Below are 12,447 nucleotides of genomic sequence, written 5' to 3'. Positions count from 1 at the left end.
CTGGGCAGTGCCTCCGGCTGGGTTTTGGCTTCACCCTCGGTGAGCCACAGCAGCAGGGATTTTGTGCTCTTTTGCTGCCATGCAGGGACATCCCTGTGTCCTGGGGCTACTCCCCACAGCCCAGACTATTCCCATCGGATTTTATGCGCCTGGGGACTCAGCTTGGCTTTGGACAAGGGCTGCCCACGGCAATCCGGGGTGTTGTGCAAGGGCACTGCTCCCTACGGGATGGGGAAGTGAAGGGAACACCGTGGCTGGCAGGGAAAGACAGTCCCAGGGTAGCTGAGTAAGAGTAGGAGGCAGCCGGGGTCAGCCAAGAGTCCCTGCGTGTTCACAGCAATAGGGCAGGCTGGAGGAATCCATCCATAGCTCAGGATCAATCCTGGTGAGGGCAGCCAGGGGCAGGCACAGCCAGGTGATCCCTTGGCAGGTCCAAGGGGACAAAACAGACCTGAGCTCAAGCTAGGAAGTCTAGATCAGGATTCACATCAATAGGGCCTACAGGTGCAGGTATAGCTGGGGCTAAACTAGAGACCAGCACCCCAGAGACACAACTCAAACTGGCACCAGCCCTGGGCTGAGCTTAAATGGGCTCTCAAGCCCATGGGCAAGTGTGGCTGGGAATCCCATCCCAGGTGGGGCTGCTCATGGCAGTCAGTGCCCCCAGGTCTTGTCCCCCAGCCTGCAAGGAGAGGTAGAAGAGCTTGTGCCATCCCCAAAATGCTGTGCACCATTTTGTACATCAAGGGAGCCATGTGGTCCCTCATCTTTTCCCCAGGGATATATTTGGCTGTGCCACCCTGGCTCTCTGCAGCTCAGGCCACTTGGTTTGTTCAGCCTGGAGGAGACTGAGGGGAGAACTCCGTGGTGTCTTCAACATCCTCATAAGTGGCAGTGGAGGGGCAGCACTGACCTCTGTGGGGACCACTGACAGGACCTGAAATTGTGTCAGGGGAGGTTTAGGTTGGATACTGGGATAAGGTTCTTCCCCCAGAGGGTGGTTGGGCACTGAACAGGCTCCCCAGGGCAGTGGGCACATCAACAAGGCTGACAGAGCTCCAGGAGCATTTGGACAATGCTCTCAGGGACAGGGTGGGATTGTTGGGGTGTCCTGTGCAGGGCAGGAGTTGGACACGATGATCCTGATGGGTCCCTTCCAACTCGGAATATTCCACGATTCCACGATTCCACGATTCCATGAATCCCTCCTGGGCCCGCGGCTCCCGGTCCCCAGGAACAGCCGCGCTCAGGTGCCCCTCGGGGTCACTCGTTCCCGGGTGGGGCGGGAGCAGCTCGGTGCCGGGCCGTCGATGGCCGCTGCGCTATCATGGCTCTGCATCGACCGCCGGCTCCCGCCCCGGCCCCGCTGGGCACGGCTCAGCCAGGCAGAAACGCCGATACCCATCTGCCTAAACGGCGGGCATTCACGTGAAATGCAGACAATGAGCCTGCGATCAGCGTGGGGCTGAGCAGAGGGAGCGGCCCAGCCGGGAGGTCATTACTGAGCTGGCAGACAGCAGCCCTGGCAGCACAGGCTGCTCGGGGTGGTGCCGCGGGTTATCACATCTATTCTATGTGGTGCTTGTTTTCCACATCCCCTGCGGGTCATCTTTTACCAGCTAAATCAAAATTAAAGGTATTATCCAGCCTTTACAGTGTGGTAAATGCTTGAATTAGATACAATTTTCCTAGTCCTGCCTGATGCATGTTAGATTAGACATAGGTTTTTCTAACCTTAATGGCTCTGCCTGATCAGCATTCTGTACTGCCCTGGGGCACATTTATTTTAGCCAATGATGCAATGGTTTAAGAAAAGTGATTTGGTGAAACCTGAGGCTCCCTTCTCCCTCGAGAGCATGATACCCAAAATAAATACAGTCATGAGAAAGAATTGGGTTCAGCCAGGGGGGCACAAATAGACTTTAATGGCCTTGAGCAGCTTCATGTGGGACCCCAGCCACCCACACCCTTTGCCCATTGCTCCATGTAAGCTCAGAGCCAGGAGATGCTCTTGGTTTGAGCTGGAATGTGGATAAGTCAGATGTTCTGGCTTGGGCTTCCAGACTGGTCTTATTGGAGTGGAATTTAGTTCTCTCGTGTAGGTGGCCCTGTCTCCTGTCTGAGCCATGAGGAGGGATGTGCTGGTGGCTGAAATGGGGTTTTTCATGTCCCCTCCTGGCAGATAGGGTGTTCCTGGCATCCTGTGAGACCCCAAGGCAGTGTCAGTGCAATGACAAGGGCAAGTTTTCCTGATGCATTTGGCTCTTTGGGAGCTGGAAGAAGAGGGATGGAGCAGGAAAACCTTCCAGAAACTGAGGTGTGACATACCAGATCCAGAAACCTTCTCCCAGCTGGATGGGGATAGCCAAAATCCTAGAGTCATCTAGACTAGCCACCCTCGAGAAGTGGATTTGGGGCTGGTCGGTGCCATGTGTTGAGGTGTCCTGTGGGAGTTGGACCCCCATGATCCTTGTGGGTCCCTTCCAACTTGGGATATTTCGTGATTCCGTGCCCTGCTAGGGCCTGGAAATGAGCTAAATTGGGAGAACTGTGTGTTTTTCATGGAGATTTTAGGCTCTGTGTGCATGTTGGGGATAATGTTTGGCCTTCAGACTCTTTTGAAAAGACGAGCTACCGAGGAAGCTGCGGTGGAGGGGCTTGGGAACAGCTTCTGGATGCACACGCTAAAAGAAAAGCAATTTACGAGGAGAATATTTTTTTATCAATAGGAGAAAATGAACAATGGGGATAACAGTGAGTGACCAGGCTGAGTATCTCCAGTATCTCCCATCCAAAAGCTGGGAGGAGTGTCAATAGGGGACGTTTAATTGATGGCAAACATTACGGCTGGTGCAGAATCTGAGCTGCTCCAGCCTGAGCAGGGAAGGCTTTTATAGCAGCGAACAGATGAGCATTGTGAAAGATGACTGTGATTCTTTGGGCATTTCTGGGTTAGATTGCAGTAAAATTGCAGCAAAAAGCAATTTTGCTTTAATCAACTCTGTAACAAAGCCCCAACATAGTAAAGAGCAGAAGGCATCAGAAGATAGGAAATTGTCAGCCTTGCTGGAGCTGAAAGATAAGATTGTACTCCCTACAGCTACACTAAAAGAAGATAAATTATCCATAGGGGCAATTCAGAAAGAAAATAATGTACAATTAAAGTTGTTTGAATTACAGTTTTAGGGAAGAACGGGTGGAGGAAAAAGCCAGTTTCAGTGGAAAGTCTGAAACCTCCTTCCCATGTGCTTTTAGAAAGGAGAACTAGTCTTTTGGAAAAAAAAAAAAAGATAATAAATTGGGCAGGGCAACCTAGAGAAGAGCAAAGGATGTGTCTGTCTGAGGGACTTCAGAGAGAGATGCCGAGGCTGGGGGGTGTATGCATGGGAAGAGAACTGGCTCTGAGCTTGGCAGGAGCAAGATGCAGGTCTGGGAAAGACTGAAGAGTGGCAGGAAGGCTGGAGATCTCATCTCCGGAGGCCCCTGCCAGCAGTCCTGGCTGGTTTGCCTCTCCAAGCCTGGGGCTGGGTGGGTGGTGGATGGCTGTGCTCCAGCAATCCTGGGGTGCCAGGAGCAGGGGTGGGGCTTGTGCAGCTGCCACCGGGAGCATCTCTTTGCCCTCCATCACCTCCCTGGGGTCTCCAGGCTCCAGCACGCAGTGCTGTACCCTGTCATGCCGGTGGGCTTTGGCAATGGTTTCCAAACTTCAGACCAACCTCAGGTGCTCAGAAAAAGCCGATGAGGAGGGTGCAGAGGTGTGGGGTTATTTCAGGCTGACATCTGCCCTTCTTTGGGCTTGCTTTGAGCAGAGTGCAAACAAACCACAGGGTAAAGGTTAAAAAAAAGCTGCCAGAGGAGTGTGTTTGCATGAGCTCCTGTAACAGCCCTGGAGGTCCCTGTATTCCCAGGGGGAATTCCCCTGGGTGTTCTGCAGGGCAGGTGGGACCTGTGGCTGCATCCCCAGGTGGGCCTGTGCCACAAACCTCCCCCGAGGCCCACCGAGCTGCTGCAGAAGCGTGTGGGAGCAAACAGCTGATCTTCAGTTTGTCATGACGGCATCTCTGCCTGCCTTCCTGAGTGGGAATCTCCTTGTGGGACCGTTCCTAAGCAGGCAGCAGGATATTTGGGAGCAAGTCAGTGTATCCTGCGCTGCAAGATCCCCTTAAAAAGCTGACGGTTCCTCTTACCGTCCCACCAGCCACCTGTTGAGGGGGCCCTGCTCCAAGCAGATGGTGTGGGGAGGGCTGTGATGGGGATAATGGTGTGAAGGTGGCATCTTGTGCACGATGCATTTGACACGTTGCCATGGGACAGCTGCAATTTATAAGCCGAAAGCATCGGCCGCAGACAAGCTTCGTAGTGACTTCTGCAGTTGCCACCTTCCCTTCCTTGCTGGCAGCTGCCTTGGAGGAAGAGAGAAATGAGGAGGAGGAGGAGGATGGTGCTGAGATGGAGGAGATGCTTTGGGAAGGGCTTTTCTTGGAAAAAAGCTCTGTTCTGTGAAGCACAGGGTGGGCTCCAAAAATATGTGAGCCTGGAAATGTGGTGCACTTGAAATCAGCTGCTCTGGGAGCAGCAGCGTGGGGGTTATTCCATTTCAAGGCTTCATTTCCATTGGATCATCCCTTTCCCACCACTGTAATAACTCCTTCCCCACTGTGAGCTCCCAGGAGATCTGTGGCACAGGTTATGGCTGGGATGGAGCAGCAGGTGGGCAGCCAGGACGTGTTCTGGCACCCCAGGCTGTGTGTGCTGCTCTGACTCCTGATGAATTCCTACCCAGGCTGGCAGGAGCCAAACCACCCCTTCGGCTTTGACCTTGTTTCAGACTTAAAAGTTTGCTGGGGCATTCCTGGGAGAGGAGGGACAGCCACACACTTAGATTTCATAGGAAACTGGGCTTGAGAGGGATATTGGGAGTGTCAGGGACACTGATGGCATCACAGTGCCCTTCCTGTAGGGATGCTGCTGGGGTCACTGGTGGGCACCTCCTAGGCAGGAGCTGAGATCCAAAGATGTGATGGGATATAGTGGGATATAATGCAGCCTCACACTCCTGGATGTTTACATCATGGATGATTAAGGTTATATTTTGGGGGAGAACAGCATAAAGCTTTGCGCTGGAATTAGAGTCATGGAACGGTTTGGGATGGGAGGGATCTTAAAGCTCATCTCATTCCAACCCTGCCATGGGCAGGGACACCTTCCACTATCCCAGGTTGCTCCAAGCCTTGTCCAGCCTGGCCTTGGACACTTCCAGGGATGGGGCAGCCACAGTTGCTGTGGACAGTCATGTTGTAAATGAAAGTGTTGAGTCAAGCAGTGCCTGGGGAGAGCCCGTGCAGCTTTGAGGCTCAAACGTGTTTGTGTGCACGTAACTGGGGAGCAGAGGTATCCTCTGCACCTCATCCCGTGGGTAAGTGGGCCGAGCCCCTGATTGCCCGGGAATGGTTTGTCCCTGCCCATGAGGGCTCCTTTGAAGTTCCACATAGCCGGGCTTTGGTGTCACTGCTTTCCCTGGGATGTGGTGATCCCGTCCTGCAGCTCCACTTTGGCACTGCCCAGGTGTTTATTCCGCTTGATTTCCCTGGAGGTTGGCTGTGCTGTTGCTGCTGTGCTGCCTACACGCAGTTTACTTGTTGTTGCAATGTCGGGCTCTGAGTTTATTGAAGAAAAGACCTCAAGGAAAGGTTTCAGAGATAACCCTTCTTTTTCCCAAGCTTTGAATTGATGAAAGGCGTAGTGAGAGTAATCTTGCAGAGGTGTTGCTGGGGAAAAGAAAAGCCTGGTGACTTTTCTCTGATAAGAAAATACCTGACTAATATTTACAGATAGCTGGGCTGCTCTGAACTGCATTAATTTCCTGGGAGATCAAAATGCAGCACACGCTTTGTAACTGAACCAGGAACCCCTGGCTCCTGTCTGCTTTGCTGTCAACAGGCGATTTGTCTGATGTGGTCAGGAGACAGAGCCCTTGACACAGGTTGGGGACACCAGGTAAATGTCCTGGCTGGGCATGATGGCACCCAGGTAGGAGGTGGCCTCGTGGCAGTGTTTGGAAAGTTGTTGTCATCAGAAATCAATGAAAGCTGTCAGAGTTGACAGGAGTATCCATCAAGCAAGGGGAAATGCATGGATGTGATCTTTGACACCTCCTGCCTCTGCCACATGAAATTTGGGAGGAAGCTGCGAGCACTGTGGGGCCCTCACCACATGTTAGGATGGGCTCTGCAGCCTCCCAACTTCTTCTGCTGCCCCAGCTGCGGCTCAGCCTACGCTGAAGAGACACATGGACCAGAGCTGGGGTGTCCAGAGGTCCCAGTCCCTTTTGCAAGGTATCAGTGCTGGATTTGGGGCATTTCTATGACCTCAGGTTTTCCAGGTGCAATGTTCCTGCTCCCTCCCAGGCTTGGCTGGAGGAGGATGGCGGGGACAGGCCCTGGCTATCCCACTGTGAGGCTTGTTCTGGACAGATGAAGGCTCTGGTAATACTTGGAGCACAGAAGGCTGATGCCTTTGAGGAGGGCAGGGGGTTAGTTCTCATATTTCTTACATCTGGGGGGAAAACACCTGCCCCTTTTTGTCTTCTTCATGCTGTCCTTGCTGCTGATGACTCCCAGCCTTCCTTAGCCCAGAGGGCTGCTGGAGATCCAGAGGTGTTGGATCCTGATGGCAGCAAGGCTGGGTGGAAGAACTGGGCGATGCCTGGGAAGGGTGTGGAAACAAAGCAGGAGGAAAGGAGAAGGAAAAGGCCTCATTTTCCACGTGTGGGGGCAGGGAAGTCCTCTCCAAGGGCCTGGAGACAGCTCAGCCTACCAGCTCTTCTTTCCTTCGTGCCCCAAAGGCAATGCAGCTGGAACAAAGAGGAGCCTTTTCATCCTGCTGTGTCTGCTCAAAGGCAGGCTCTGGAAAAACCTCTGTGATCAGGGCAGAGTCATCTCCCTGCTCCTGAGGGGCCCTGCAGCAAGTGAGGAGGCAGGGAATGACGTGGCCTTGGGGTGTTGGTGGCAGATGGATATCCCTGGAGCCCAGACTGGGGCCAACCCCCCTTAAGGTGCTCTGACTCTGCTCTGGGGAATGGGATCCACCAAGGATCTTGCCTGAGCTGTGCCCAGCAGAGCAGAGGTCTGGGGAAGAGCTCCAGGGCAAGGATTGCTCCCACCACTGCTGCAAATTTAATACCATTTTAAAAAATAAACACCTTTGGGTCTGGAGAGGCTGTGTGGGCTTGGCTGACTGCCGGGCACAGCAGGCGGGAGCCTGCCCTTGGCACGCACGTGCGTTGGGAAGGCTCTCCTAAGCTTTTTTTGGGAGTGCAGACCCCCGTGTTGTGGGGTGACCCTGTGCTCACCCTCCCTCATTACCCCTCGCAGACCTCTCAGGACAATTCCACACTAGTTTGGGCAAAACTAATTCAAGGTGGTGGCAGGGTTGGCTCTGCCCCTACTCCCCAGTGCGTGTTCCCACCCCTTCCCTTGCTCTGGGTCTCCCCATTGGGGGTTTGGGACACTGATCCCGATAAACTGTTAATTTTGCAAATTAAACTCAGTGGGAATAGTTGATCTGCAGTAGTGTGAGCACAGCACTGGCAGCCCAGACCTCTAGCACTTCTAGCTACTGGCATCCTCGGTTTTATCCAGATTTTAGGATGGATGAAAGCTTCCTGAATTTAGGGGAAACCATCTGGTGCAGCTGGTCTGAACTGAGAGACAGATGAAGCCTCCAAACCTCCATTTTGGGCATCTCCTGCTGCTGATAACTTGCTGTGTCTGTGTTTGGGAAGCAGAGGGATGGTGCACAGCACACCTGGGTGCCACCAGGTGTAGGATCAGGGTGGGCTGGGTGTGCACTGCATCTGGCGACTCCTCCCATTTTCACCAGCTTCCTGCTGGGATGGTCCTGCATCTGGAGCCCATCCTGGGCTCTCAGCTCATGAATGACCCTCATGTGCTGTGAAAATGCCGAGCTGTCTCCACAGCATCCTCTGCCACACACAGACCCAAAACATCTGGTGAGTGACTCACTGGCCCCAGCCCTGACCCTGCCTCTCGGGACAGCCACATCCCACGTGCTCCAGCTCCATTGCTCTGAGTGAGCAGGACTGAGGTTATCCAGATGCAGCCTCAGCAAAAGAGTCCTGGGTGTCCCAGGTTGGTGTTGTGGTGCTGGTTTTCTCTTGGGACTGACTCACTGCTCAGCCTCTTGGTTCAAAAAGCCTCCAACCCCCCTTCCTGCTGCTCCAGACCCTTTGTTTTTGCCACTGTGACATTCCTTGCACTCCTTTGAGGAGCTAGAGCTGTTTTCCATCTGTCCAAGGATCCTGCAGTGGAGTAGCTGCATCTGTTGAGGTGATGCAGTTACCACCATGTGAATCCAGCTGATCTTTCCAAAGGGCTCCAAAAGGGAGGATCAGGATAGAACAAGTTGTCCAGAATAATTGTGGCTGCCTCATCCCTGGAAGTGTCCAAGGCCAGGTTGGACTGGGCTTGGAGCAACCTGGGACAGTGGAAGGTATCCCTGCCCATGGCAGAGGGTGGAAAAAGATGAGCTTTAAGGTCCTTCCAGCCCAAACCATTCTGGGATTCCATGATCATGGCAGGTTTGGGGAATGAAAATCGGCATATGGCCAAGGTGGGGTTTACCCTCCATCCCCCTGCCTTGTCCTGAACCCATCCTGAAGAGGATGGGTGAAAATACAGGAGAGCCTCCTGGGCATCACATGTTTGATTCCTACATCCTTAGCAGCTGGAAACTGGTGCTGTGCAGCATGAGAAGGAGAAACGTCCATGCAAGCCTCCCTGGGATGCCCAGAGCTCACCCACATGCTGTGGACACCTTGTTGGGAGGCTCTGGAGTTGCCCCAGCACATCCATCCATCCTCTCCAGCTCTCCCTCCTCCCCTTGATCGAATTCTGGCTGAGCATGAAATTAAACTTGCAAATTGCAGCCCTTTCTGTATTTTTTCGGGTCATTATTATGCACATTTCTTATGCACATACCTTGGGTACTGCAGGGTTTGAGGAAGGAAAACCAGCCAAAAATAATCATTTGGGATGGAGAGCATCTACTATTTCAATTCCTCCCCAGAAGCCCTTTCATTGTTAATTATGAGCAGACTTGCAAGCAGCACATATTTTAATTTTTAGCATGTTTTGATGTTAAAAATCTGCCCTTGTTTTCAAGATCCTTGGCTTTTCCTGGGTTTCTGTTTAACACTAAGAGAGCTTCAGGTGCTCAGATGCTCACTTTGTACCTTCAAAGACCGATAGAAGCAGAGAGGCACTTGTGGCTAAGATATCAAAGCTGTGATGCTGCTTTCATCATGTGAACTGTTGGGAGAAGGGACAAAGTGATGACGCTGTGATGGTGTGAAGCCCTGCCCTGGGTAGTGCTGGGACTCGCTGTCTTTTTTGGAAGAGCCTTTGTGAGATTCTTGGATCCCACTGCATTTTTGGGGGGCTGAGCTTTGATGCTGGAGATGCCCATGGAGCGATTGCGCCTGGGAGAGGGAATTGTCTTGTGCAGAAAGTCCCTGCAGCCCAGCCCTGTCTCCCTGCTGCAGCACTGGGAGATGATGGCTGGATCTTCTCCATCAGCCTCCAGAAAAGGACAGGGACAATGTGCCAGCAGGGATTCCAACAGTATCCCAGGCTGCATCTCCCCAGTGTGGGTAGCAGGGGGGAATTCTACCCTGCTCAGGTGAGACCTGCAGAGCTGCCTCCTGCTCTGGGATCCAACAGCACAAGGATGGGGAGCTGCTGGAGTGAGTCCAGAGGAGGCCACGGAGCTGCTCTGAGTGCTGGAGCCCCTCTGCTCTGGAGCCAGACTGGGAGAGTTGGGGATGTTCGGCTGGAGAAGAGAAGCTCCAGGGAGACCTGAGAGCCCCTTCCAGAGCCTAAAGGGGCTCCAGGAGAGCTGGAGAGCAACTTGGGATAAGGGATAGGGGGACAGGCTAAGGGGGAATGGCTTCCCACTGCCAGAGGGCAGGGTTAGATGAGATATTGGGAAGAAATTGTTGGCTATGAGGGTGGAGAGGCCCTGGCACAGGCTGGCCAGAGAAGCTGTGGCTGCCCCATCCCTGCAAGTGTCCAAGGCCAGGCTGGGCAGGACCTGGAGCAACCTGGTCTGGTGGAAGGTGTCCCTGCCCACGGCAGGGGGTGAAATAGGATGACCTTTAAGGTCCCTTCCCACCCAATCCATTCCATGATTCTATGACATGGCTCCTCATCCAGAGCCGGCACAGGCTGGGATCACGGAGCTGCTCTGCACACCCAGCACTGCCCAGTGCAGGCTGGGCATGGAAAGAGAAATCCTCCTGATTTGCAGGGCACATCTGAGAATCGACAGCAAGGCTCCCCATTTAGTCACAGCCTTCTGAAGCACATTGGCCTCATCCTTTCCCGTTCCTGCTGCTCTCCCCCTTTGGTGCCCGGGTCAAGCCATGCAGCCTTTTACCAGCACTGCAAAATCCTTCCTTGCCTGCAAGGGGGTGAAAGAAATGAAATGGTTTTAAATATAGCCTGTCTTGGGTTATTTTTACTCACCTTTTAATTTTAAGCTCTCCAGGTTTGGTTGTTCCAGCTTTCCTCTGTAATCAAAAGGGTGAGGAGCTTCCTTTGCTCTGGAGCAATGAAAGACCCAAACCTCCCACACAGGCACCTGGCCCTGGAGCACAGACTGCAGCTGATGGAGCCCCGGGAATCCACTGGATCCTTGGAGAAACAGTAAGAGCTGCTGGTGTGGAGGGGCCCCTTGAGAAAATCACATTAAACCTCAGAAACTGCATCCTTTGGGGAAACATCTGGTGTGTGTGTGTGCTGCTGAAAAATCACCCGGCTTCCTCCCAGTGCCCTGCTCTTCCTCCTCCTCCTCCTCTGCTTCCTTCCCTGCTGTGCTCTCTTCCCAGTCTCCATGTGGATGCATCCCTCCATGCGTGTCAGGAGCAGTGCTGGGTGGCTTTAGGCTGTATAAAAGAAGACATTGTGTGTGTGGGAGCGTGGGAGGAGGCTCGGCACTGCAGCCCTGCCCCGGCCAAAAGTGACCCGCTGGGTTATGGGAGCGATGGTGGGGACCCCCAGAGCCCAGCTGGGCTGCACCCCCCAAAAAGCAAACCCCAAAAGGTGGTAAAAGGGATTTCCAAGAAAACCGTGCTCCCTTTGGGTGGTTGATGCAGGAGGGAGGCTGCCTCGATGCTTGTGTGACTGAGGTCTTGCTCTTCTAGATTGGGGGTTCTCATGGGTGTCCCTTTCCAGTGGTCATGGCTCCCAAATATTTGGGAGTTCCCCCTCTAGCCCCAGACAACACTTTCTGCTCAGCACAGCCTGTGGTTGCTGATGCTTCTGGGCAGCTGGTGTGGGTAAATCATTAGCCAGGTTTTTCCTGGGAAGCAGCCTGGGCTCTACAGGGCAAACTCAAGCTGCCTTTTGTTCTCCCCAGAGGATGTGGCTCAGCCTTCCTGCCTCGCCATGTCCTGGCTCCGTGCGACACCCCATCCCGAATTTGAGGTCTCCAAAATCCCCAGTTCATGCACCCCAGTCCCGTGGGTCTGCATCTCCCAGCTTTGAGGACTGGCTCCGTGCACCCTGTTCTTCCAGCCCTGTGTCCCCCCACATTCCCTGCTTATGTGTACCCCAACCCTCTGCACTGGTGTGTCCTGGACCCCCAACTCTGTGTATCCCAGCATTCCCATTTTCCTGTGCTCTGGTCCCCTGGTTCCATGCACCCCTGTGCCCTGGATTATATGTATCCCAGTTCCAGGCACCCCAATTCCCAGGCCATGTGTATCCCAATCCCCTGGCTCTATAAGCTCTGCTTCCCCAGCTCTGTGCACCCCAATACCCAGGCCCAGCATGTACCCCAGTCCCTTGGCTGAATGCACCCCAATGCCCTGTCTCAGCATACCCCAAATCACCTGGCTCGGTATACCCCAACCCTTCCAGCTTTGCACCCCAATCCCCCAGCACCAGACACCCCAATCCCCTGGCTGAACCCAATCTCCCAACCCTCCCGGCTCTGTGCATTCCAATTCCCCAGCCCTGTGCACCCCAATCCTCCTGGCCTGGTGCCCCAACCCTCCCATTTTAGTGCACCCCAATTCCCCAGCGCCAGACACCTTAATCCATAAATCCTGGCTCTGTGCACCCCATTCCTCTAGTCTGGTGTTCCCCAACTCTCCCACCTCCGTGCACCCTAATCCCCCTGGTTCAGTGCTCCCCAAACCCGCATGCCTGTGCGCCCCAATCCCACAGCCCCGTGCACCCCAATCTCCTGGGTGAACGCACCCCAATCCCCCAGCGCCCTAGTCCCATGCACCCCAATCCCCCAGCTCCAGGTTCCCAAATCCCCCAGTTTTGTGCTCCCCGATCCCCAGCCCCGCTCTCCGCCGTGTCCCGCTCCAGGCTCCTCCCGCGCCGTTCCCGGCAGGAAGCGGCCGCAGCCAATCGGGCC

Source organism: Myiozetetes cayanensis, unplaced genomic scaffold (assembly GCF_022539395.1).
Source record: "Myiozetetes cayanensis isolate MyiCay16 unplaced genomic scaffold, myiCay2020 scf14, whole genome shotgun sequence".
NCBI lineage: Eukaryota > Metazoa > Chordata > Aves > Passeriformes > Tyrannidae > Myiozetetes > Myiozetetes cayanensis.
The sequence above is the reverse complement of the archived record's forward strand: the minus strand, read 5'-3'. Positions refer to the sequence as shown.